This window comes from Doryrhamphus excisus, chromosome 9 (assembly GCF_030265055.1).
Source record: "Doryrhamphus excisus isolate RoL2022-K1 chromosome 9, RoL_Dexc_1.0, whole genome shotgun sequence".
Lineage (NCBI taxonomy): Eukaryota > Metazoa > Chordata > Actinopteri > Syngnathiformes > Syngnathidae > Doryrhamphus > Doryrhamphus excisus.
Window position 1 is genome coordinate 4866458 of NC_080474.1, and position 25537 is coordinate 4891994.

The 25537-nt window shown below is 40.7% G+C and overlaps 1 protein-coding gene across 4 annotated transcripts in view; it reads right to left on the reverse strand.

Annotated features, from left to right (window-relative positions):
• Positions 1-24284, reverse strand: part of htr1fa (5-hydroxytryptamine (serotonin) receptor 1Fa) — a 67776-nt gene extending 43492 nt beyond the window's left edge. For 3 of the 4 annotated variants that reach the window (XR_009131696.1, XM_058082657.1, XM_058082655.1), the window contains exons 1-4: positions 24146-24284; positions 23671-23790; positions 22165-22236; positions 20524-20599 (exon numbers count right to left, since the gene is read on the reverse strand). The gene's annotated coding sequence lies outside the window, so the exon portion shown is untranslated. Of the gene's footprint in view, positions 1-815; positions 954-20523; positions 20600-22164; positions 22237-23670; positions 23791-24145 lie in introns of those variants that run through there. The other variant, XR_009131697.1, reaches the window with a different exon arrangement.
• Between the last annotated feature and the right edge of the window lie 1253 nt (positions 24285-25537).

Below are 25537 nucleotides of genomic sequence, written 5' to 3' on the forward strand. Positions count from 1 at the left end.
TAAGCTTTGCTTCTTCCTACTCCTTTTGGACATGTGGAACTGGGAACTGATTATGGGATGCATTCAATTGTAATCTGATGCATGTTCAAATGAAATTAAACCATTACCATTACAATGCATCCTGTCTGATGATTGGATGAGCACAAGAAGTGTGATAATGACACACTTTGTCATGATCTAATCTGTCCATAACTATGAATCTAAAAAGAAGCAAATAGTGTTTAATTCGGATGACACTGGCTTACCCACCCATGTGCTTGATATGTGGTGTGGAACTAGCAAACAACTGAAAAGACCCCTGGACTGGAGGGAGCCAGACTGAGCAAGAAGTCAAAGAAAAGGCCAAACAAGCAAACCATCAGAAGGACAATGTTTAGGGAACCAGCAACAAGCCAATGACTGTGCAGCTCGACTCTTGATAATGCGGTCGGGCTTGGGCCTGACTCGAGGAGAGGGACACCCCCTGCCATCCACAGGCTGTCATGGTGCCCGGCATCAAAACCATCTTGCTGTACAGAAGAATCATGAAGCTCTTTTTAATGAAATAGCAAGAGCCCTCCTCTGTGTCTGTTCATGTCAGGTAGTTCCAGAGATGTTGCTATCAACAAACATTGCTGTCAGCCAAGGAATGATTTGAGGATGCCCATTTCCCCGAGTGCCACCATGGAAACAGAAAAAATATGACAACCAGCCAGCAGATGTAAATTATTTAAAGTGAAATATGTTTCACGCTCCTGTGTGATTACACTCATTCAATGCAACCAATTACTGATAATGTGAACACAGATGTGAACTGAATTAACGATTCATTGATCAGCAAATATATCAGGCTGGATTCTGTGCTTGACAGTAAATCCCCAGGCTGCCGTTTGTTGGCAACCTGCCTGTCTCCGAGCAGGACAGCATGCTGCTGTTCCGTTAGCTGGTTGCTGTGTAAATGTGTACACGGTTTCCTGTGAGAGAAGTCCATGTATGAATAGCCATCACCACTGACATTAACATTGTCGGTAGAGCAGGCTTGAAGCGTCAAGACAATAAAAGGAATCCGTTTGGGAAGCTGAGGTCAACCTCTGATGATAACGGATTGATAGATTTAGACAAAGAGTGTCCAAAGTCCGGCTCAGGGGCCATTTCAATTTGAAAATATAGTTCAACAAGATATCAGGGGGAAAAAACAAAATAGCAAAAATATAAAAATCTCCAGTAATTTTACAAGAATGAAGTCAAACTAACTTGTAATCTAACAAGAAAAACTCATAATTTTACAGGAATAACGTAATAAAATGAGGAACTATAGACTTTTCACACCAAAATAATAATCCTACACTTTTCTGGTCCATCTTTGATATTTTATACAGTAAACCTCAGATATATCGGACTCGGATATATCGGAAATTCGCTCACAACGGACAGATAAAAAAGAACCAATTTTTCTGTAATGCATTTCCAATAAAAATTCATTGCATATATCGGATTTTTTATAACGGATTTCGCCTATTTCGGACAAAATCTCCAGTCCCGTTCCAATGCATTTCAATTAAATTTCCCTCGCATATATCGGATGGCCGCATCGTGGCGCTCCGATTCGCCGAATCGTGACAGGCCGCTATACGACGTCATTTGCAGTGTTTGCAGCGTTGCCTGCACGTCCAGGTACAGTGGAAACATAGTCAAGGAAGTGCCTTTTTATAACGGATAAAATCCGATTTACGCATATACCGGATATAAATCCGATATATGCGTAAAACGGACATTTTCCGGTATACGCATATAACGGATTTCGCTAATATCAGACAAAACCAGTGGGAACAATTGAATCCGATATATCCGAGGTTTACTGTTAGAACCTGTTGGAAGCTTGTCCTGCATTTTTTTAACCAAGCGCACTGACCATTTTTTTTTTAACAATCTATCTCGCAATATTAAACAATCCTTTAAAAAAATCCTGGATCCAGACTATGATCCGGATCACCCCCAAAATTGAATCAGTTCTTCAATATCCCCTTTCCGACCATTTTCAAATTCCTGAAAATTTCATCCAAATCCGTTTAGAACTTATTTTGAAAACCAACAAACAAACACAGGCTAAAACAAAACCTGAAACGAAACTAAATCATGACTGAATATAGGAAAGACTGTTTTCACCGTTGTCTTATAACCCACAGGAATAAAACATTTTATTTCAACCACCAAAGAAAATAAACAGACCTTGGAAAGTATAATACAAATCTGGGGGAGTTGTGTTTTTTTTTACTTTGCCTTTACTTTGACCAGGTAATTTCAGACATAACAAAAAGCAAGTAAATGCCATTAAATGTAGGATTAGAACAAATGAAAGCAACGTCGTGAATATATTAGTGAACAATCAATTGAGGCAGCTGAGTCTTGCAATGTGCAATAAGAAATCCACTAGGGGAGCGAGGCATTCCATTTGACTTGGGCATATGGAAATATGTTTATGATTCACAACGGGGCACTCCTGTCTTCAGGTTAGAAAAAGTAACTCCATAGCGTTCTTGAAAATGGGGGTTACTTTAGCATCTTTATGCTGGAGAAGCACTGCATTGGGGGAAAATTGAGAGTTTTAGTAGTACAATCATGAATATATTACTGAATTATGCTGTTTTTGTGGTTGAAAATAGCTAAAGTAAAGTAGTAAAGTAAGTAAAATACAAATATAAGACATTCAAAGACGTTATGTAGTATTCTACACTGGTCACTAGGTGTGAGATACACACGCACCAGACTTGATTGCAGTAACAACAGCCTTAAATTGCAGGTTTGAATAATCTGACAACAGGCACAATAATCCCTAACGTAAATCCCAAACTCAATTCTGAACACCCGATGCCACTTCCTGTCTACCCCTCCACTCAGCTCCCCAAGGAGGGCATGTCTAATATTTTCTCTTATTTTGTCTACTATAGGGCTGAGTGGTTAGCACGCAGGCCTCACAGCTAGGAGACCAAGTTCAATTCCACCCTCTGCCATCTCTGTGTGGAGTTTGCATGTTCTCCCCGGGTTTTCTCCGGGTACTCCGGTTTCCTCCCACATTCCAAAAACATGCTAGGTTAATTGGCGACTCCAAATTGTCCGTAGGTATGAATGTGAGTGTGAATGGTTGTTTGTCTATATGTGCCTATATGTGATTGGCTGGCCACCAGTCCAGGGTGTACCCCGCCTCTCGCCCGAAGATAGCTGGGATAGGCTCCAGCACCCACGTGACCCTTATGAGGATAAGCGGTAGAAAATGAATGAATGAATGTTTTTGGAATGTGGAAGGAAACCAGAGAACCTGTAGAGTGTGAATGGTTGTTTGTCTATATGTGCCCTATGATTGGCCAGTCCAAAGTCAGCTAAATAGGCTCCAGCATATCTGCAACCCTGTTGAGGATAAGTGGCATCAAAGCTGAAGAATTTATTTTTTTTTTTACCAAAAATCTGCAGATTTACAGAACCATGCATACTGAATGGAAAATGTTGATATTCTAAATCCTTCTTCTTGCAAGACATTTGTTCAGCTCCCACAGGACTGGAATTCCGACCTCTTTATTTGTGTTTATAGATTTTCACATATATATATGTGTGAAAGTTATGGAGCCTTGACTCTCTTGACTCTGTAATACTATCCAGAGGAGATGACATCTCTTTCATTAGTCAGCCTTTGGAGCTTAGGTGCTGGATGCAGAGTTAGAATCGGGTGGATGCATATTAGATCAGTAAAAAAAAAAAATCTCAAGTTGTTATGACACCCCTGCAGAGATGCCAGCCTCTAATGTGTCACAACAAAGCTGTGGTGACGATTATGACGTTGTTGACTCATCAAAGCGTGCGGCAAGCGTGTGCCATGGTGTCAAATGTGATCTAGGATAACAGATCTGCGTATGGAAAAGTCCAAACACTTTCTGAACTTTGAAGTTCCGAATACAACTCTTTAGCACGCAGCAACTCATCATTGCTTTGTGGCTGAAGCATTTCGTTGTTGATTTCATAAAACAAAGCACCTCCTACGCAAATGCCCATCAGAACCAACACAAATCCCTAGAACCAAATGTTCTGTCCGCAGCGTGGGAACGGTAAAGGTAGATGGCGTGAAACAAGGACGCTTGTGTAACAAGTGATATCTGCTTTCATCGGACATTAGTCATTTCGGAGAGACAGATGGATGGCGCCACATCTTTAATGTCATTTCCACCAAATCATTTCAATTAAAACATGTCTCCTTCTGCCTGACTGAAGGACACTGTTGCCAACTACTCAGGCACGAAAGTAGCTCTCATGTCCGAAAGTCACTAAATTACACACTCAATTCATTTGCAAGTAATCTGATGAAGGACAAAGATTTCCACCTTATCAAGATAGTTTGAACAATTGCATCAAACTGCATGAAAGTATGGTTCATATGGTTCAAGTATGCTTGGATGAGTTTGCTGGGGAAAAACCCTAGCCTCAAACCCAACGGACAACTGGAACAGAGATGATGAACCAGCAGTAACATTCATAATCACATATTTTGATCTTCTGGACTAAAACATTTTGGGGGTTTTGGGACCCCCACAAGAGGAAATTATATTGTGGAATTAATCTTTCAGGGCGGCATGGCGGTCAAGTGGTTGGCACGCAGACCTCACAGCTAGGAGACCAGGGTTCAATTCCACCCTTGGCTATCTCTGTGTGGAGTTTGCATGTTCAGCACCGGAGTACTAGGTTAATTGGTGACTCCAAATTGTCCACAGGTATGAATGTGAGTGTGAATGGTTGTTTGTCTATATGTGCCCTGTGATTAGCTGGCCACCAGTCCAGGGTGTACCCCGCCTCTCGCCCAAAGACAGCTGGGATAGGCTCCAGTCCCCCCCCCCGGGGCCCTCGTGAGGAAAAGCGGTAGAAAATGAATGAACTCCAACTACACTCAAGAAAAAGTCAACTTGGCCTGAGTTGTTCTTTCAGAACATGTTTTGTTCAATTCCTTCAGGGTGAAATACACCCCTTGTATAAGCCCAAGGTCTGGCAAAAGCTGTGGAAGAACTTGCACAAGACCCTGGCTTCAAATCCACTAAAAACTGTTGGAATGAACCCCAAAAGAAATGATATGCCAGCAGCAAAATATGACTTAACATGTTCTGTTCTTCTGGATGAACGGAACGGAATGTCCAACATTTGGGGGTTTTGGAACCCCCCCCCCCCCCAGGGATGCATCTGCGGAGCATCTAATCTGAGGTATGTTCGAATGAAATAAAACCATTCTCAAAGCTCATGACCGTAGGTGAGGATAGGTAAACTGGTTCACTGGTAAATTCCATTCTCTTCATCACAACAAACCAAGAACAGCATCACTGCAGACGCCACATTCTGTAACCTCTTTCATAACATAATTTGCTAAATTCCCTCAGTATGAAGTGCACCCCTTTTATTAGCTTGGGGTCTTCCAAAAGTCACATTCTCATAGACGTCTGCATCAGGAGTAACTTCCAGTCTTGCCAACATTGAACTCTCTTTAACTAATGTTGAATAAGCGAGTGGAGACTTCTTCTTTTGAGTTTCGTGTTAGTGTGGCCGGCGCGCTCTGGTAGTTCTATAAAGGCACTTCAACTTGCATTAAAAAAAAGAGGCTCTTTAATTGGGCAAGCGGTTGCCGACACTGAGCTCGCAGTCAGTGAAAACTACTACCTTAACTTCTTAACTTTAAATACGTGACTTTCGCCACTTTTTACAAAACAAGTGCCGCAAGGCATGCTGCAATATGTCATATTTTTATGCATGTTTTTCATTTTTTGGGTGAAATACTTGATTCAGCCTAGGTATACCTCCGGCAGCCCCCAGGTAAGTTCACTTTAAGACCTGTTGCTGTAGAAAATTTCCTAGAACATAGAAACCTGTTAAGCCTGCAAAGGGAGAACGACATTTTCTTTCAGTGTCACTTGTACTGTTGGTGCAGTGACCTCATGACCTATTTCCTGCTGATTTACATGTATTTTTAATGTCCCACTCATTATTTGTCATGCTGTTACGCCAAGCAAGCACCAAGTAGTATATTACTGGATGAGATGTCTTAATAAAGCTTATCTACAACATGAGGTAATACAAGTGTAAAGACAACAATTGGGGGGGTGTTATTTCATGTCTACAAGGCTCCAACTATGATAAAACGTGTATTTATTTGCAATTATCAATATTAATTGGATGGAAATTCACTTATCACTGTGATAAACGAGGAAGGTTGTACTGTATGTATGTGCAATTCACGACCCTTTAAATTTGTGAATGTTTGCCTAAAAAAATACATTTTAAATACTCATTCATTCATTTTCTACCACTTATCCTTACGAGGGTCGCTAGGGGTGCTGGAGCCTATCCCGGCTGTCTTTGTGCACCCTGGACTGGTGGCCAGCCAATCACAGGTCACATATAGACAAACAACCATTCACACTCACATTCATACCTATGGACAATTTAACAACTCTTCAACAAATCTTGAAACTGAGTGGGGAAGAAGGACAACGTAAGAAACCAGACGTTTACCACTTCCACACGGAATGAGAAAATGACTTTTTTCTCTGCGTCCGTGACTGACTCCATGCAGTGCAAGTTAAGGTAATGTAATGTAAAGCTTAAAAGTGGTGATGATGCAACTCCTCACCGATGGATTAAGGCTTGAGAGCAATTTTAATGCCATAATAACGGCCACCAGGCACACACATAGTTCAAAGTTGTAAATAGTTCATGGTGTTATATTTGTAAATCGTGATTTTATGTAAAAAAAACCATTTTTGTGTATGTTATAAAGATGATCTTATAGTTAGCACAGTTTTAAAACAACAATGGTTCTATTTAGTAGTCACTCAATGAGTCTTTGGAAGAGAGAGTTGACGGTTGAGAGTCTTGAAGAGGACACATGCCAGTACCACGACCCCGTCCTCTAATGAATTGTCCTTTAAGTGCTGCAGTGTGAGAACATGCACACACACTTTCACTTCTTTCATATATGTTAAACGCTGAGCCCCACTTTCCCCTTAGGGACTAATAACGTATCATAAATGTAATCGTTACTTGCATTAGTTAATTAGCCTGTGGTCCTTTCTGGCTCCGGCAAAGCTCTCATGGATGGTGTGCATGTATCCGGGTGGTCTGTGAGATGCACCGGCTGGCTCACAGTCATGGAACTAAAAGCTTTGAAGTCCTAAAACTATAATTTGTATTAACAAAAATGATGACAATATTGTCAAGAGTAGTAATTAAATTATATCTTTCTGGCACCGTAACGTTTTCTTGCATGTGGCAATAGAAATAACTTGGATATAATTTTAGCAGCTACATTATGTCAATGATTCTTCACATTGATTTTGCAGCATAATGACAGTAAGTATTGTTTTTGTCCGATTGAGTATTAGGGCCACATTTAAAACAAATCTGAGATTTTGACAATAAAGGTCACATAAGTACGCCATTTTCCTTCGTCAATTTCCCTCTGACACGTACGACTTTTTCTTATGAATTTCAGACTTTATTCTCATAATATTATGACTCAACTTAATTTTCAAAATCTCAGATTTTTTTGTGTCCGTCCCCATCACGCGGGATAATGAGCAAGGAAAGCACCTTGAACACCTTCTGTTTTCTGCTAGGTTATAGTTATGGGGCCAAATTACTCCAGACAAATAAAATGTTCATTCATTCTTTCATTGATTCATTTTCTATCGCTTATTCTGACGAGGGAGCCTATCCCGGCTGTCTTCGGCTGAGAGGCGGGGTACACCCTGGACTGGTGGCCAGCCAATCACAGGGCACATATAGACAAACAACCATTCACACTCACATTCATACCTATGGACAATTTGGAGTCGCCAATTAACCTAGCATGTTTTTGGAATGTGGGAGGAAACCGGAGTACCCGCAGAAAACCCATGCATGCACGAGGAGAACATGCAAACTCCACACAGAGATGGCCGAGGGTGGAATAGCTGTATAGCCTGCGCGCTAACCACTCGACCGCTGTGCAGCTGAATAAAATGTTAAGCATTTAAAAATCATATAGAGTCCAATCATCATGACTGTTATCACAATGTTTTTTTTTTATGAATGCTCCAAAAAATAAGTTGCAAGTACACCTCAACTTTAAATTGACTTCCTGGTCAGTTTTTTAGTCAGCAGGTTCGGAGGACATGTCATAAGGCAGTGACTTTCCAAACTTTTGTGAAAAAGACATAACCATAACAGCTTCTGTCAGCCCTCCAAGTGGACTGATGTTAAAGTCTTATAGCGTGAGTAAAAAGCAATAAAGTGCCTATCAGCATTATATAGCCTCTGGACAACGTCTTTTTTGCCTCTAGCACTTCTTAAATTAAAACGACCGCCAAGAAAAATTTTGGAACATTTTCTTTCCGACGCATCCAAAACTGTAAATAACTCAGAACACTGAAGAAAAACTTGAGAGTACATTTCGAATCAAATGAGAGGTTATCACACTATTATCATAATATTATTCAGATAGTAGGTTGTCCTGAATGGAGATATAGTCCAGACTCACACAGTGGAAAATTGTGCCCACATGTTGTGCTCCATTTTGTTAATTAAGTCGGTCCTACCAAGAAAAACGTTGGGATTGGTCATAAATTCAAGTGCCATAAAGCAAGCTACAGTATATTTTCATGACAGACGCTCCCTTGTAAACAAGACAGAGAACAGACGGGGAACTCAGGCGATGCCCTTGTACCTGAAAGAGGCTGTCATTGCAAGGAGCCTGTGGAGGCGAAGATGGTTGCAAATTAAACAAGAGAGTAGGGATGTGTGAGTCGTGAACGAGTCGTTGAAGTCACAGATTTTGAGACTCACGGGTATTTGTCTCTGTTAACTTGTTTTTTTAGTGTACACTTGATAATGGTTTGGTTTATTTTGAACATGCATACAAGGTCACAGGGCAGTACATCACATGTTTACAATGTAACACAACTAAACTATTCACTTGCTCAGCCCGCAAATTTCATCGACTCACTGGTACTCGACGAAAACTCAAATGTGACTGACTCTTGAGATCTCAACGAAAGAGTTTCACTGACTCACTGGTGTTCGATGAAGATTCCAGTTAAAGTCTGTCTCAAGTTTCACCTACTCAAGGGTTGACGAAGACTCAAGTTTCACAAATTCACCGATTGACATGAGCTCCACTGACTCACAATTCCTCGACAAAGACTGGAGTTTCACTGAGTCACAGTCAAGGATCACTGACTCACTGGTGAAAGACTGGACTTTCTCTGGGCACTTGACAAAGACTGGCGTTTCACGGACTCACATGCTCAATGACTTGCGGTTCACCGACTCCCAGGTACTTGACAAAGACACAACTCTCAGTGACTCACAAGTTGAGGAATATTGAAGTTTCACTGACTCACTGGTTGACCAAGACTTGAGTTCCACTGAGTCAAAGGTGTTAGACAAAGACTTGAGTTCCACTGACTCACAATTCCTCGACAAAGACTGGAGTTTCAATCACAGGGCACATATAGACAAACAACCATTCACACTCACATTCATACCTATGGACAATTTAACAACTCTTCAACAAATCTTGAAACTGAGTGGGGAAGAAGGACAAAGTAAGACACCAGACGTTTACCACTTCCACACGAAATGAGAAAATGACTTTTGACACGGCTTTGGCTTGACAAAGAGTCAAGGATCACTGACTCACTGGTATCCGACAAAGACACGACTCTCAGTGACTCACAAGTTGAGGAATATTCAAGTTTCACTGACTCACTGGTTGACAAAGACTTTGAGTTCCACTGACTCAAAGGTGTTAGACAAAGACTCGAGTTCCACTGACTCAAAAGTATTAGACGAAGACTTGAGTTTCACTGATTCATGGGTTGACTAATACTTGAGTTTCACTGACTCAAGAGTTGACACAGACACAAGTTTTAATGACCCAAGAGTTGATGAAGACTCAGGTTTTACTGACTCACAGTCGCTCGACAAAAACTTGACTTTCACTTAATCACAGTTTGACAAAGCCTGGAATTTCACTGACTGACAAAAGATGAAGACTCCTCTGACTCACGGGTGCAATTTGTTATGCATTTTTCTGCACATGCGCTCTGTGACGAGTGACTAGAGTCCCCGAGTACTCGATTCACTCCAGTGGGTGTCAGTAAAAGGAAGTGAGTCAGTAAGTAAGTTAGTTTTTCTCACGATGGCTAAGATAACAATGAACGGAGACATGCACATCACGTACGTATATGTCCTACATCTGCTCCCAATTTAAAATGCAACAACAAGTTTTATAAAAAAAAAAAAAAAAAAAGCAACTTTTCCTTAGAAAATAGAAAACCTGTTAGAGGGTTATGAACCCATTGCAGGATTAGGTGGATTGTTTTGTTTCTAGGTACTGGGGTTGGGAATTTCTTCATTCTTGCCAGGAAAGGATTATCTCTGCCTGAGTTGCTTCCTGCAAGAGTCTCATTCCAGAAACAGACCTGTGTTGATTCCCACTCGCTTTAATATGTTCAGGGACCACAAGTAAACAAAAATACACAAAGCAATTACTCAAAGCTATAAAACCCAAAACTTCTTAGAGTTCTTCTCAGTTATTAATTATATTTCTATTTTTACTTTTTCCGAGGTATCGCACGCCCTTGAATCAGCATTTATGGCTTTTTTGTAAAAAAAACAAAAACATCTTATAATTATGTCTTCATAAAGACAAACTGATAATGTTCTTTTCATTGTTCGGCGGTCCATGAACACACCATAGTTAGTAGAGCTGCATTGTTGTTGGATGCACACATAAAAACATTGGAAAAAGTTAGATTTTTTTTTTTTTAGTCATGCCTGTTGGGAAACCACCCAGGTTCTGTTTGAGTTTTCGTCCCTACATGGAGTTCTTCCATGCCTCCTTCTGTGGTTCAGTTGGTTTTCTTTAATCTATGAGATGTCAGTCTGCATAACTTAGACTGGCACGATAAAAATCAAAGTGACCCGACTTCGGGCTTCAAACCTTGGTCGGGGGTGCAGGAGGGCTCTGTCTGACGCTCCAAGGCTCACAGCTGCAATGTCATGACTTCAGGGCCAATCGCTTTCTTATCAGCTGATGTTGAAATAAGACTTAGGCTGCAGTTTTCTGGGAGAAACTCAAATTTTTAATATGTGACATGACCTGAGCTGCTTGCAAAAAATCCTCCTTCTCTCTGCACCACTCCATGACTTGCTTTCCTGTAAATGGGGTCTCCAAAGTGAGGCCTGTGAGCTATTTGTGGGCTGTATCATTCTAAAAATAGAATTTAACAAGAAAGCTTTAAAAAAAAACACAACAGCAATAATTTTAGTATTTAAATATTAGGAGAAAAAGTTGTAATCTCATGAGAAAAAAACGTCATTTTACAAGAATAATGTGACTATAATCATTCATTAATTTTCTACCGCTTTTCCTCACAAGGGTCGCAGGGGCTGCTGGAGCCTATCCCAGCTGTCTTCGGGCGAGAGGCGGGGTACACCCTGGACTGGTCGCCAGCCAATCACAGAGGGCACATATAGACAAACAACCATTCATACTCACATTCATACCTATGGACAATTTGGAGTCGCCAATTAACCTAGCATGTTTTTGGAATGTGGGAGGAAACCGGAGTACCCGGAGAAAACCCGCGCATGCACAGGGAGAACATGCAAACTCCACACAGAGATAGCCGAGGGTGGAATCGAACCCTGGTCTCCTAGCTGTGAGGTCTGCGCGCTAACCAGATTAATTCCACAATATAATTTCCTACTGTGGGGGTCCCAAAACCCCCAAAATGTTTGGTCCAGAAGATCAAAATATGTGATTATGAATGTCACTGCTGGTTCATCATCTCTGTTCCAGTTGTCCGGTGGGTTTGAGGCTAGGGTTTTTCCACAGCAAACTCATCCAAGTCAATTATGAGGAAAAAATAATTCTAATAGCACAAGTTTTGATATTAAAAAGCCCATCATAGCCCATTATGCGTTGCGCAATCACATCTAAAGTATAGCAAAATTTCGTCTTGGGCGCGTGATCCAAGATGGTGGTGTAAAAAAAAAACGGACAGTATTTTAAATACTAAACAGGTCAAGAAAAGCAAGCCAAGGCTAATATTTAGCCTAAATTTTGGATGTTAACCGAGGTGGACATTAATCGAGATAACATGAAAAATATCAGTGGCTTTCATTTTTTACGATGTGGTCCTTAGCGGAAAAAGTTTGGGCTTCTGATCCCCCGCCCCCAAAACAGGCTGCTCCAGATTTGTCTTCTTGCATGTATTCAATTCCCAGTTTTCTGTCTTGTCTTTGTCGGATCATCATATGTCGTTTGTGGTCAGTCTGCTCCAAGTTACCGTAGTTCCTACGTTATTGTCGCTTGCATGCCACTATGTTTGTTACATTTACATCCTGATTATTGATTAAACTATTTTTTTTTTTTTAAATCACTCCGCTGTTGCTGTCATTGTTTCCCTGCACTTGGGTCCACTACACCTTGCCTCCACATCCCGACCTAAACAGGAATCGTTATAATCTCCTCGACTAATATGGCAGTTGTAGTCTCCTCAAATGGACCCCCAAACTCACCACTTCTCTTCTTTCTTGTGTTTTCCCACAAGTCTTGACTAGTTAGTTTTACTGTAATTTACTTCCTTTGTTTTGTGCCTTTGTGGACCAACTTCCATTTTGTTCCTCTTATCCCAGTGGATTTCAGTTTGTTTGTCCTCCTGTACTAATTTAAAACACAGGTATTTTCTGTATGGTGGTCCATCCGCCTACAGCCACTGCAAAAAAAAAAACAAAACAAAACACTTCCACTCCACCCACAGGAATGAAATAAATACTGCAAAAAATGAAGTGTTTTTTTTCCACTTCACAACCGCCGTCCTGTGCACATGTTGGCCCCTAAGATTCATGGTAAACATAATGTTGGGAGGTGGTGTGGAACAACCGCTTTACAGATGGTTCTAACACAGTGATTGAACTATTGCTCTCCAGCACAGATATACAAGTGACCAATTAAAGCAAATATGATTTCCTCGCAATGATATGACGAACACGGGAAGTTTACGCAGAGGGGAATATAAACGCACAGGGTCGCCATCAATGAAAAGAAATGTTGCAATACACGGGGCGCTAATATGTGTGAAAAAGGTTCACAGGTTAATCGTATTGTATGTCTACATCTTCACTCACAGACAGATGGACCCAAGCAGATGGCAGATGCTTTCCATCACATGTTGGAACGGTGCAATGAGGCACACCAGAAGGATGAGGTGTGGAGAAATGAACGCCACAATTAAATCCTTTCTCAAAATAGAAGCTGGTTGCGGTGTGCCGGAGCGTGACACTAAATGTTTTGTTTTGTTCTGACAAGTAAAAAAAAAGTCTGGAGGCACAGGGTTAGGGTTAGGGTTCTTGAATGTGAACAGCGATGATCATGGTTTCATTTTTGGCAAGTCTCAGGTTCTGGACTTGGTTGGTTGAAGAAACCACACAAGCCGTACCTAAAGGGTACCATAGTCAACAGTTCTAAAGAAGCCTGCATAGGGAGGATCGCTGGTTTGATTATCAATAAAGTGGATTGGATTGAGGCTGCACGGAGGATGAGTGGTTAGCGCACAGACCTCACAGCTAGTAGACCCGAGTTCAATCCCACCCTCGGCCATCTTTGTGTAGGGTTTGCATGTTCTCCCCGTGCATGCGTGGGTTTTCTCCGGGTACTCTGGTTTCCTCCCACATTCCAAAAACATGCTAGGTTAATTGGCGACTCCAAATTGTCCATAGGTATGAATGTGAGTGTGAATGGTTGTTTGTCTATATGTGCCCTGTGATTGGCTGGCCACCAGTCCAGGGTGTCCAGGGTGATGATGAACCAGCAGTGACATTCATAATCACATATTTTGATCTTCTGGACCAAACATTTTGGGGGTTTTGGGACCCCCACAGTAAGAAATTACATTGTGGAATTAATCTTTCAGGGCGGCACGGCGGTCGAGTGGTTAGCGTGCAGGCCTCACAGCTAGTAGACCCGAGTTCAATCCCACCCTTGGCCATCTTTGTGTAGGGTTTGCATGTTCTCCTTGTGCATGCGTGGGTTTTCTCCGGGTACTCCGGTTTCCTCCCACATTCCAAAAACATGCTAGGTTAATTGGCGACTCCAAATTGTCCATAGGTATTAATGTGAGTGTGAATGGTTGTTTGTCTATATGTGTCCTGTGATTGGCTGGCCACCAGTTCAGGATGTACCCCACCTCTCGCCCGAAGACAGCTGGGATAGGCTCCAGCACCCCCGCAACCCTCGTGAGGATAAGCGGTAGAAAATGAATGAATGAATGGATTGAAAGCAGTTTGATGTCAAATCAGATGGTTTGCGCTATCCTCTATTCGTTTGCTTACAACTGTGTCTAGACATCGCGAAGGGGACGCGGGGGATTGTGTGGATGGAGGAGGTCTGTGAGATATGAGGGGGGGGGGGGGTCAGATCGTGGAGGGCTTTGTAGGTTATGAGAAGATAAGAAGAAGAGTGGCCACTAAAAATTAGTTGTTTTGCTACCAGGTAGACAAATGACGTATTGTTATGCAGGACGGTCGTTCACCAGCCACATCGGGCCACAACAACCATCTTATTGTGATCCCCCCGGGGCCACTTCCACCAAGGTCCACCTACATTTCAGAACTGAAGAAGATTTCTGTCCGAAAGGTGGAATGTCTTCAACAAACCAGAAGAGTCCAGTAGCCTTGAGTCAACCCTGGTGGACTGTTAACTTGATGTTCTGCGAGTGAGGTTTACCAACGTACATCCACAGAGTCCCACTCCAGTCATCTGGAGTCACCAAGGTCCACAGAATGAGAGTCAAGAGTACTAGCCAAAGGTCCAGACTGTCAGCGCGACTCTTAAGGTGTCAGGGAGTGAGTTCTACCAACGTCCATGCGCACACATGCGGTGACTATGGAGACCTCATGACATCTCCCAACGTATCAAACTCCGGGTCTACAACACCGCCACTCGGGCCTGTATTCTTTTATGGGACCGAGACCTGGCCACTTTGCAGGACCACAGCTTTGCGTTCTCAGAACCAATGAGGGTATCTAGTGGTACGAACATTCGTTCGACATTCCGACATTGCCAACCAAGACCTACGGCAGATCGACTTGCTAGCGGAGGCCAACGCTCTCTGCCAAGACTGTGCTAGTGGAGATGCTAGGTGACCCTAGTGGGTTCAACGTTTTGCTGGCATGAGTCCCCACTCCAATTCTCCTTGCTTGGGTTATCTGAAGAATCCATCCCATTTTTTTTTTTAGCTAAGAAAGCATAAAGGAAACAAAAGCAATGTTTGCAAAAATGCAATGAGAGGACTTAAAAGACAATTTCTTGTTTCCTTCAGCTGAATCTTCCAGATGCCACGCTTGCATTTCAACAAATCCTGTTTGCGCCCTCATTAAGCGATCCAGTGCGGGTACTGCCTCAACATCTGTGAGCCTTTTCTTCAGCCAATCAAGTACCTGCCTGTCCTCAGGTTCTCCAACCTGTATCTCTTTAATTTATCAGCCCTGTCAGCCCTGTTGCCTTTGTTTTCCGCGCCAATCGACTCCCTGCCAGTCTGTATGTTCTTCCACCTGTATCGCATTAGCTCATCAGTCTTATCTGTCTGCTCCTCTTGGTTTCTCAGCAAATAAACTCCCTGCTAGTCCACACACTTTCCTTTGTCATTTGAGCTCATCAGTTGCGTTTGGCATATCGGAGGGTTGCTTCATTTCCCCAGCCTGGAGTGCATCTTGATTCTTTTGGCCGTATACAGAAAGTATACATTTATCTTCATATATGTCTTTTGTACTTCCTTTATATTTTTCTTTGGCGATGATGACTGTACGTGAATGACAGGCAAACTGCATCTCAATGAATGAAGGTTATTGTGTAAAAAAAGAATGACAGTGTGTATTTAATTTCCTTTTCGTGTTGATTTATTTCGGCTTTTCAGAAGGAACACTCCCGAAACTGCCAGCAGCTACGATTTGTATTCTTCCATCGATCCATCCTATACCAACCGTCCTTATTAAGGTCACAGAGAGAAAGAGAGGCATGGTCGCCAGCCAATCACAGGGCACATACAGACAAACAATCATTCACGCCCACACATTTTAATAGTCCTCAGTTAACTTAACATGCAGATTTTTTGGAATGTGGGAGGAAGCCGATGTACCCAGAGGAAACCCACGCATGGACCCACAGAGGAGATTTGAACCCTTGATCTGCTGAGGCCAATTCTTACCGACCCAAAATTTTTACTCAAAATCTAATTCATCAGTCGTCAATGGTATTTGCTATTCATAATGTGGCTGATAAATAATACATTCGATAACAGCCTGTCCCAACCTACTGCACTGCTACCAGCAGAACATTGTTTCATAATCAAATCATTTTCAATCCAGTGTGGATACAAAAGGTTCTGTTGGTTGTTCTGATTGTGAAAATGAGCAAAGATAAATAAGTTGATGTGTTGGTTTTACTCATATTTATGAGTCACAGACTGAACTGCGAGTTTGGCAGTGTAGATCAGTGGTCTCAAACTCAATTTACTTGGGGGCCACTAGACTAAGGTCTGGGTGAGACTGGGCCACATCAGGTTTTCAAAAAAAAAAAAATGCATTTATTAAAAACAGAAAAATATACAAACTTTTTCAGTGCTTTGGTTCCAATTTTCTACAATAAAAGCGCTGATAAAACTAAAATTAAATCTTAATTTGTATTTTTCTGCACAAAATAAGATGAAGAAAATAAATAAACAAATCAAGAATAAAGAAAATAATCAGTAATAAATAAATATAATAATAATAATAAAACAGCAAATAATAAAAACTTAAGAAACCACATATAGTTGGTGGGTAGACAAATTATTTTTTTCAGATTAAAATGAACAAAGCATTATTAGAGCCCTGTAGACATGACAAAACACGACTATAGTCACATTTATACTCTTTTTATTTACAACATATAGGGTCTTGAGACACATGCTAACTCGCAAACTAGAGCGCTAGCGACCTAAACGGTAGCCTCCAAGTTATTTCCTTTAAGCTTAAAAAAGCCAAAAACTTACCACTTCCACACAAATAGAGAGGATAACTATTAACAGTTATTTAACCTTTAACATGAACATTAATCAAACGTAATAACTTTTTTCTGGGTACATACTATACAGCATCCATATCAACATTAAACTTTCATATCAAGGCGGGGGCCTCAAACTAGTGTCCTGCGGGCCACATTTGGGCTTCAATAGGTCTACAATCGGGCATGGACTGAAAATGCAAGAATTGTCATTCCATTTGCAGAGCTGTGTATTGACAGAATAAAACAAATTTGTGAGGATAAATCTCACTTATTTTTTGTCAGTATCTTGGCTTTTTTTTTTCTGTCCTCTTTTTCTGAAGTAGCGACGACCTTCCTGAGTGCATAAGAAGGTTCGGGGCAGACAATGCCATTGGTATAATGGTGCTGAAATGTTGATGATTATGAAAAGTTGTGTCACTGTACACTCACATCAGGGGTTAGATGAGGTTCGCAAAGCAAAATCACCCGATGTCATCTTTGAAGTTGTTTTTTTCCTCTCACTTTCATTCCCACCTCATCAGGGCAAATTAGCCTTCATTTTGGTCCTTCTCTCTGATATGCTCCGTCCTTTCTCTGTTTCCCTGTGAGCTCTGCTCTTTTCATCAGCACCACTTTGATGGAAGTGTTTGAGCTTTGGTCTTTAGGACCGGAAAAGAGACTCGACTCCTTGTTCAACAGGATTTTTTTACAGCCCCATATCTCATTCCTATTTGTGTTATCTTGCTGATTTTCTAGTCACATTCATCATGTCGGTTCTCTGTCTTCAGCTCCGATAAACAAATCAATGACCCCACTTACAACTGCTATACTACCAATTTGGACAATTCCATACTTCTAACGCCATAGTGTTAGATATTTTTACCACACCTTTGGGTTTTTAGCCATCTTGACACTCACACTCACATAGCACAATTAGAGTTGCGCAACAGTTACGTATGACTGATAGAAAAACAAATATATTGCTCTAATTTTTAATAAAATGACAAAAGCTTTTAAATTTTGTGATCATTGTTTACTTCTCCGATAGCAAAGCGGTCCAAAGAACCAGGAAGAACGGCTAAAGAGAGACTATAGCTTCAGTTTGAGGAAAATGCATTTCTGTCCCAACATAGCTGTGCCTTAATCCAAAGCAAGGACCATGGATGGATAATCATCTAGAATAGTGATGATGCTGCATGGTATGCTGCTGCAACCAATGCCTCCAAAAATGGACACTTGAAAATAGTTTAGTTGAACACGAGGAAGTCTGTGGCAGGCGGCATGAAAGCGTATCTTGTATTTGCAGGGTTAAATTCATTAGTGTAAGGAATTGATGTGGAATTAATTGCATTGGAATTAATTGTGATCAAACGCTCAGCTTTATTTCGCAAAACGTCTCTTTCGGCTCGGCTTATGTAAAAAAAAAAAAAGGCATATCGTTTGGCTCCCAAATTGTTTGGAATTTGGATGCTAACCAAATATTTTTCCCCATAAGAAATAATGTAAATCCAATTAATCTGTTCCAGAATGCCAAATGTATTAACACAAAACACATTTTTATAGATTTACAATTATAGTTTTACATGCAAAAGACAATTGTAAATACATATAAATGATGAATGGAAGGGATAAAGGAACATTTAAGATTGACGTGACGATTCCCACAGACATGATCTGGCAGCGAGATCAACACCTTCCTCTTCCTTTCTTTAACAACCCAAAATAGAGCCAAATAAATTTGGAAGTCAAACTTTTGCAGGTGAACTTCATTTGACTTTCGCTAATATTTTCAAGGGCTGCACGGCGGTCGAGTGGTTAGCCCACCCTCGGTTAATTGGCGACTCCAAATTGTCCATAGGTATGAATGAGAGTGTGAATGGTTGTTTGTCTATATATATATATATATATATATATATATATATATATATATATATATATATATATATATATATATATATATATATATATATATATATATATATATATATATATATATATATATATATATATATATATATATATATATATATATATATATATATAGGATAAGCAGTAGAAAATGAATGACTGAATAATATTTTTAACGCATGATATTGAGTAGTTTTTGCACAAATTGCTCTTCCCCAACATGCAAAAGTTTCCAACAGGAAACATCAAAAGGGTGACAAAAATGCATTTATATTTTATATTTATTGATATTGCACTTTACAATGAAGAACGAACCTGCCTAACACTAACCACTTACTCATTAGTGATTATCATTAGTTAATCAGTAAATATTCTAAATGTGTGGTCCTTCGTTCCTCAGTAAGTCCTCAGTAACTAGTGTATTTTTATGTACCTTATTGTAAAGTAAGATCCAATGTGCCAGATATGATGCCACCTAATTTCCTGAAAAACGAATACAACTTTCTCGTCATATTAACGGTTTGGTGCCGGAATGAGCTCATAAATTCATTGAGTATATTTTGTGCCCAATTTTTGGAACCAACAAGCAATCGGAAACAAAGCCCAAGCTCCTCAGAGGAAGTAATAATGATTGGTATCGTCGCTGCAGCTGGCTGGCTAGGAAAACATTACAATCCAATCTCTCCATTGTCTGACGGCAGCAACCGCGCACAGAGCAATATGGAAATGAGAGCGTGTCTTAGGCTGCATTGAAACGCGGGAGAAGTTGGGAGCAGAGAGCAGAAAGGGAATGTGAATATGCAATGATGGCCTGAAGCGTACCGGGACTTTGTCAGAGGAAAGATGACAACTGACTCGTCCCACTTTCTACTGACAATTACCAACATATCTGAACAGCGCTCTTGTAAAAACTGGAAATAACTATGTGTACCGTGGGTTCCATTTTTATTGGAACAATTGGATAAGTGACAATTCAGCATCTCGCAGTAACTTTGGTGAGTTTAAGGACCGCCAAACAATGTGTGAAATCGCCACGCTTGATGAAAAAAACATGATCAGTGAAGTATAAAAACATCAAGACGTAAAAACGGTGGTGGTTTTAAACTGTGGTACATGTATGCTCAGTTTCCAGGATAGGTTTTGCTGGTGCAGACTGCGTTTACAAATGAAAAGACAATGAATCCCAAACAGGGGTGTATGAGCTGAAATGTTACTCTCTTGTCTCATATTCATCTGACGTAAATTGACACAGACAAGTAAATAAGAGAAAAACAGTGAGCTGTATTATGAACTCCGCCAAGCGCAAAACAAAGGTTTTGTTTTTGCCATCGTTTACCCGTTTGTGCTCAAAATAACTTTTTTTTTAATGTTAATTCCTTAACATTGCGTGATAAGACCATTTGTACATCACAAAAAAAATGGTCAGAGCCCCTGTTTGGGACATTTAGCCATCCCGATACATTGCGTTATTATGCCAGGTGTTAGCAGGTTAGTATTGCTAGCATACTAAAACCCTAGACACATATACAAATACTTACCACTATCATGATGGATGTCACGTTCGGGCTTGTCAGCATTGCGATGAGACCCCAAGGATGCAGAGAGCAGGACCAACTGCAGGTAAAAAAAAGTATTTTTAATAATAATTGTGGATAAGCAGCAGCAGGTATGCAGAAAAAAGCAAATTAATAAAAAACGAAAGACAATGCTCCAACAAGGAGAGAAGCACACACCTGAATTAAATAAACAACAGACTATTAGAGGCAGGTGCGCGAAACAAGAAAGTAAAGGCAGGAACAAACAGAAAGGAACAACAAAGGAAGTGGCTACAAAATAAGGGCATGGAAACAGGAACTAAGGCATAGAAAGGAAACTAAACAAACTCATGCAGGCTAACTCCCATATCGTGACAGATAGGTGTTAGCATGCTAATATTGGCACATAGTACAAACTATTCTGCCAGGTGTTAGCATGTTAATGTTAGCGTATTAGCATTAGGAAGGTTTCCTTCTCTGTTTAGGTTGTTAGTAATGGCTTCAATGTGGAAAGCCACATTTGTTTACAATTTCTAATGACGTTGTTGAGTTCTTGAATCGGTTGTCTGTGTAGCATTATAGAGTGTGCATACAAGGAGCGGGGTTGCTATTAGCCTTTTCCCACAACAATCTGTCGCTCTACCTGAGTTTTTTTTAAACGCTGGTAGTCCCGCAAAACACATTAGACATTACCAATGCTGTAAAAACCCTAGCACTAAAATGCTAAAGCTACTTATCATTAAGATACGTATTGAAGTAACCTCTTAACTTGAGAAACGTCAGACTGTCCAGTCTTTACTTATGGCTGTATGTTAAAAGCATGCATTAAAAAAAAAGATAAATCATTGATTATTATCAAAGTCTATAAAGTTGGGTTCGCAGCTAGCGGCACAACAGGTCCTTTTAAGCACTCGGGAGTGCGACCAACCACAGTAGAGTGGGTGTGCCTGGATGTGGACTGAAATCCAAAGAATTACAACTGAATAGGTGCAGATTCTGGAAGAGCTTTCTGTGCTGGTTATTGTGTGTAGCTGCTCTATAGGAGTCCAGGACTCAATTCAAAGGGCCAGAAAATGAGCATAATAGGTCCCCTTTAAGAGAAAAATATTTGTAATAAATGTAGAAAAAGTTGTAATTTTACAAAAATAGCGTAAAAATATTATCATAAAGCTGAGATTTTTTTTCTTGAAATATATGTAACTTCTTCAAAAGTGGCCTTTACTTGTCTATTTATGTTAGCCACGCTAAGTGATAATTTGAATGGTAATGACAGAACGTGCTGTACCTTAACACAGGAGCTGATAATGTTGACAAGGAGTATTTATACATGCGGAAAAACTACAGTATATCTGCATATTCATTATTAGTCATGCCTGTCGCCAGGTCTGTTACTAACTACAAGAGAGAAAGAGCTGGCTCTTTCGCTGTCACAATATTCGCCAGCTATTCAGTAGGGATGTCAATGTGCCATTTGGTGCTGGCATCAAAGCAAGGAGAAGACAAAGGCTGTCAAATCCTTCCAAAAATTGAGCTTCACTGACTTTTGAAGACGAACATCTTTCAAAAACAGCTGTGCAGCAGCATGTTTTAACTGAGGAATGAAGACTTTTAATAAAATCAATGAGCGGTCCGATGAGAAATTACCTAAAAATGGAGTGCACTGCTTGGTTGCAATCAGTAGAGGTGCTGTCGATTCATTCCCGGCGAATTTGTGGCCTGGAGAAGAACATGATGTAAGCAGGCAGATTTTCACAACGGCGAAACTCCTTCAGTCGGCAATGCTCTGCTTAACACAACGCTGACATGGAAGCAGGAGTTCATAACTTCAACTGTCTTTACATTAACATACATTCGTGTTGTGTTATCATCTTTCCTAAATAGAGATATTTATATGACAAAATGAAAAGCATATAAAAACCAATGTACAGCAAACCTCGGCTATATCGGATTCAATTGTTCCCACTGGTTTTGTCCGAAATCCGTTATATGCGTATACCGGAAAATGTCCGTTTTACGCATATATCGGATTTATATCCGGTATATGCGTAAATCGGATTTTATCCGTTATAAAAAGGCACTTCCTTAACTATGTTTCCAATGTACCTGGACGCGCAGGCAACGCTGCAAACGCTGCAAATGACGTCGTATAGCGGCCTGTCACGATTCGGCGAATCGGAGCGCCACGATGCGGCCATCCGATATATGCGAGGGAAATTTAATGGAAATGCATTGGAACGGGACTGGAGATTTTGTCCGGAATAGGCGAAATCCGTTATAAAAAATCCGATATATGCAATGAATTTTTATTGGAAATGCATTACAGAAAAATTGGTTCTTTTTTATCTGTCCGTTGTGAGCGAATTTCCGATATATCCGAGTCCGATATATCCGAGGTTTACTGTAGTTATTTTTGAGATTGTGGGTACCAAGGCTGCAACAATAATACACAAATTAATTAATCACACAAAAAATGAAAATGAACTGGGTAATTTTGCCGGGCTCAGTATATTGCCATGTGCCTGTTTTGCACAGGCAGGAAGGCAGGCTTGTTGCTGTCGTCCTTCAATAGAGAGGAAAAGCCATCATCAGCATTTCAAACAATAATACTGACAGTAAAGATATTTTAATTCTCTGTTGGATGTTTCCTTTCCTGGAGAAGGATAGAGTGTACGTACTTAAAAAATCAACCTTTTTGTGGTTGAATAAAGCCTATTAGTTGACAAATATGCATATTTAAACATATTTCTATGTAGTTTATGCCTAAATTGAGCATATTAAAGCATAAACATGGCTAAATGTCAGCGATGCTATTGATGCCAAGGCCCAAGTGTGTGAAACTGCTCCTCCTGTTACGCTGAGACACTGTGCCAGGTTACGGCGAGCCAGCTTGTTTGTGTCCACCTCCGCAGGGTCCATAATGTGGCTGGATTACTCTGATGGACCCCGGATGCAGAGGCAGGTAAGAAGTACTTAATAATGTCAACTGAACTGAAGGCGATGGTACAAAAAGAAACAATAGCACTGTGAGGGGAGGTAAAACAAGGCAGACGCTATGCAGAACATTACCTCAAAAGAATAAAACTTGTGAAAAACAACACAAAAGCAACGCCATAATGGCAAAAAGTCTGAAATTCCAAATGGTGTCCATACATGCAAGGAGCAGGTAAACAAGAAGCATCCAGCGTCTCCAAGGTGAAGTCCATCTGCTAAATGAGGTGGAGTCCAATCAGGTAGGCCCAGAATTCTCGCCTCCAGCTGGAAGGAGACCCTCTGAAAAAGAAAACAAGAGTACAGCCAGGAGAAGGAAGGGAAGGAACAGTGGGGTGTTCCACCCCTGATATGGGCAGAAATGATTACACTTGAAGTTGTGGTGGTTCCTCCATTATGAACGCCAGTGTAATGTTAATTCACAAGACAGCAAGAGAAACAATATTCCTACAGGAAAGAAGTAGCTTTGGAGAGTATAAACCCTTTTCAAGTTATACATAATATGTCAGTGTAGCTTTACAAGTGTCAACCTTTCCTACTTAATTAACCTGTTAGGTTAATTAGGTTAATGTAACACTTTAAACACAGCACACACACATATGAGCACACATTAAATTCACATAGCATAGAACCTTACCACAAGGCAGAGAAAACGAGTTACGAAACTTCTCAAAGTTCGTCTTTTTCACCTTTAAATGTTACAGTCATGTTACCAATCTTTAGCCATGACAACAAACCTAATATAGAGAGAAATTATTACACAGAAGTTGTGGTGTTTCCTCCACTGTGCCGCCAGTGTAATGGCGGAAAGCCATATTGCCCCCAGTGTATGTGGCCGGAGACAAAAGCAATCGATCACTGGCTAATTGATGATCATTGCTAGAGCACATATTCATTTTACAGGCAGTTTTAACGAAATACAATTAATTAAACAGTAAAAAACACTTTTAAACATTTCATCACTTATTTACACTAATATATTTCAATTACTAACTATTTAGATGACATTTACTGATTGAATGGATGATCGTTTTATCTTCCCTTCTGAAATCAGTGCCAAATCTAGAGATGGGGTTTTTGGCTCTTTGACGGGAGCCGGATCTTGGTGAGCCGTTCCCTTAAAAGAGCCGTTCAAAAAGCTGGCTCATTTGGCTCATTTTTATATTTATTAAGTTGTAAGTCACCTCCGGTCAACGTTGTGGCGTGCACTCCTGCTCCTGTCCACGCCATAGCTAGCCTTGTATCCAGGAAGTTGTAGTAGTAGTTGTAGTCGCTAATGGTGTCATGTTTACATTTCCGACTTAATGCCAGTGTACAGGCAATAAAAAGGCGTAATACTGTGTTTTCAGACTGATTATATTTTGAACCACACTGGAAATTTTCACCTTGAGGCATTTGACTTCCTGTTTGTGATACATCCCAAATGGATTCCGTTGTGCTGTAAAGCTTCCGTAACCGAAGCTGCACTGTGTGATGCTAATGTGAGCCTCCAATAGGGATTGTTCAGGATTCAGTGTGATCCTGGGGTAAAGGTAATCTCACCTCATTGGAGCGTTTTTCGGATTTATTGTTTATTGTTTGTCACAAAGTTACAGGTAGTTGTTATCCAACATAAATGGAAAGAATCACCTCACCCATCAGACCCGTCATCGCTGACAGGATGTTTATTTGCGTACGCCTGCCCTGATCCCGGTTCATTTCTCTCCACCACAAATGGTAATTTCCCTCTGTGGTTAACAGTACAAGAGACGTTAGTCTGTGGATAATTACACAGGAGTAGCAGCAATTAGCCCTCGCTGCTGAATAGGCATGGACAAATACACACAAAGATGAGTTCATAGAACTCAGACGCAAATGAGGGTTCATCTCCTGCGCTTTCTTTCCCGCTTTAACACGCCTCTCTGTTTCTGCCGCTGCTGTGTAGCCTCCTGGCGGCGTGGCTGATTTATTGACAAAGCATCTAGTGAAATGCATTTTTAAAACATTTTTTGTGTCTTTGATTTGGTTTTAGGATGGAGAAACAATCAAC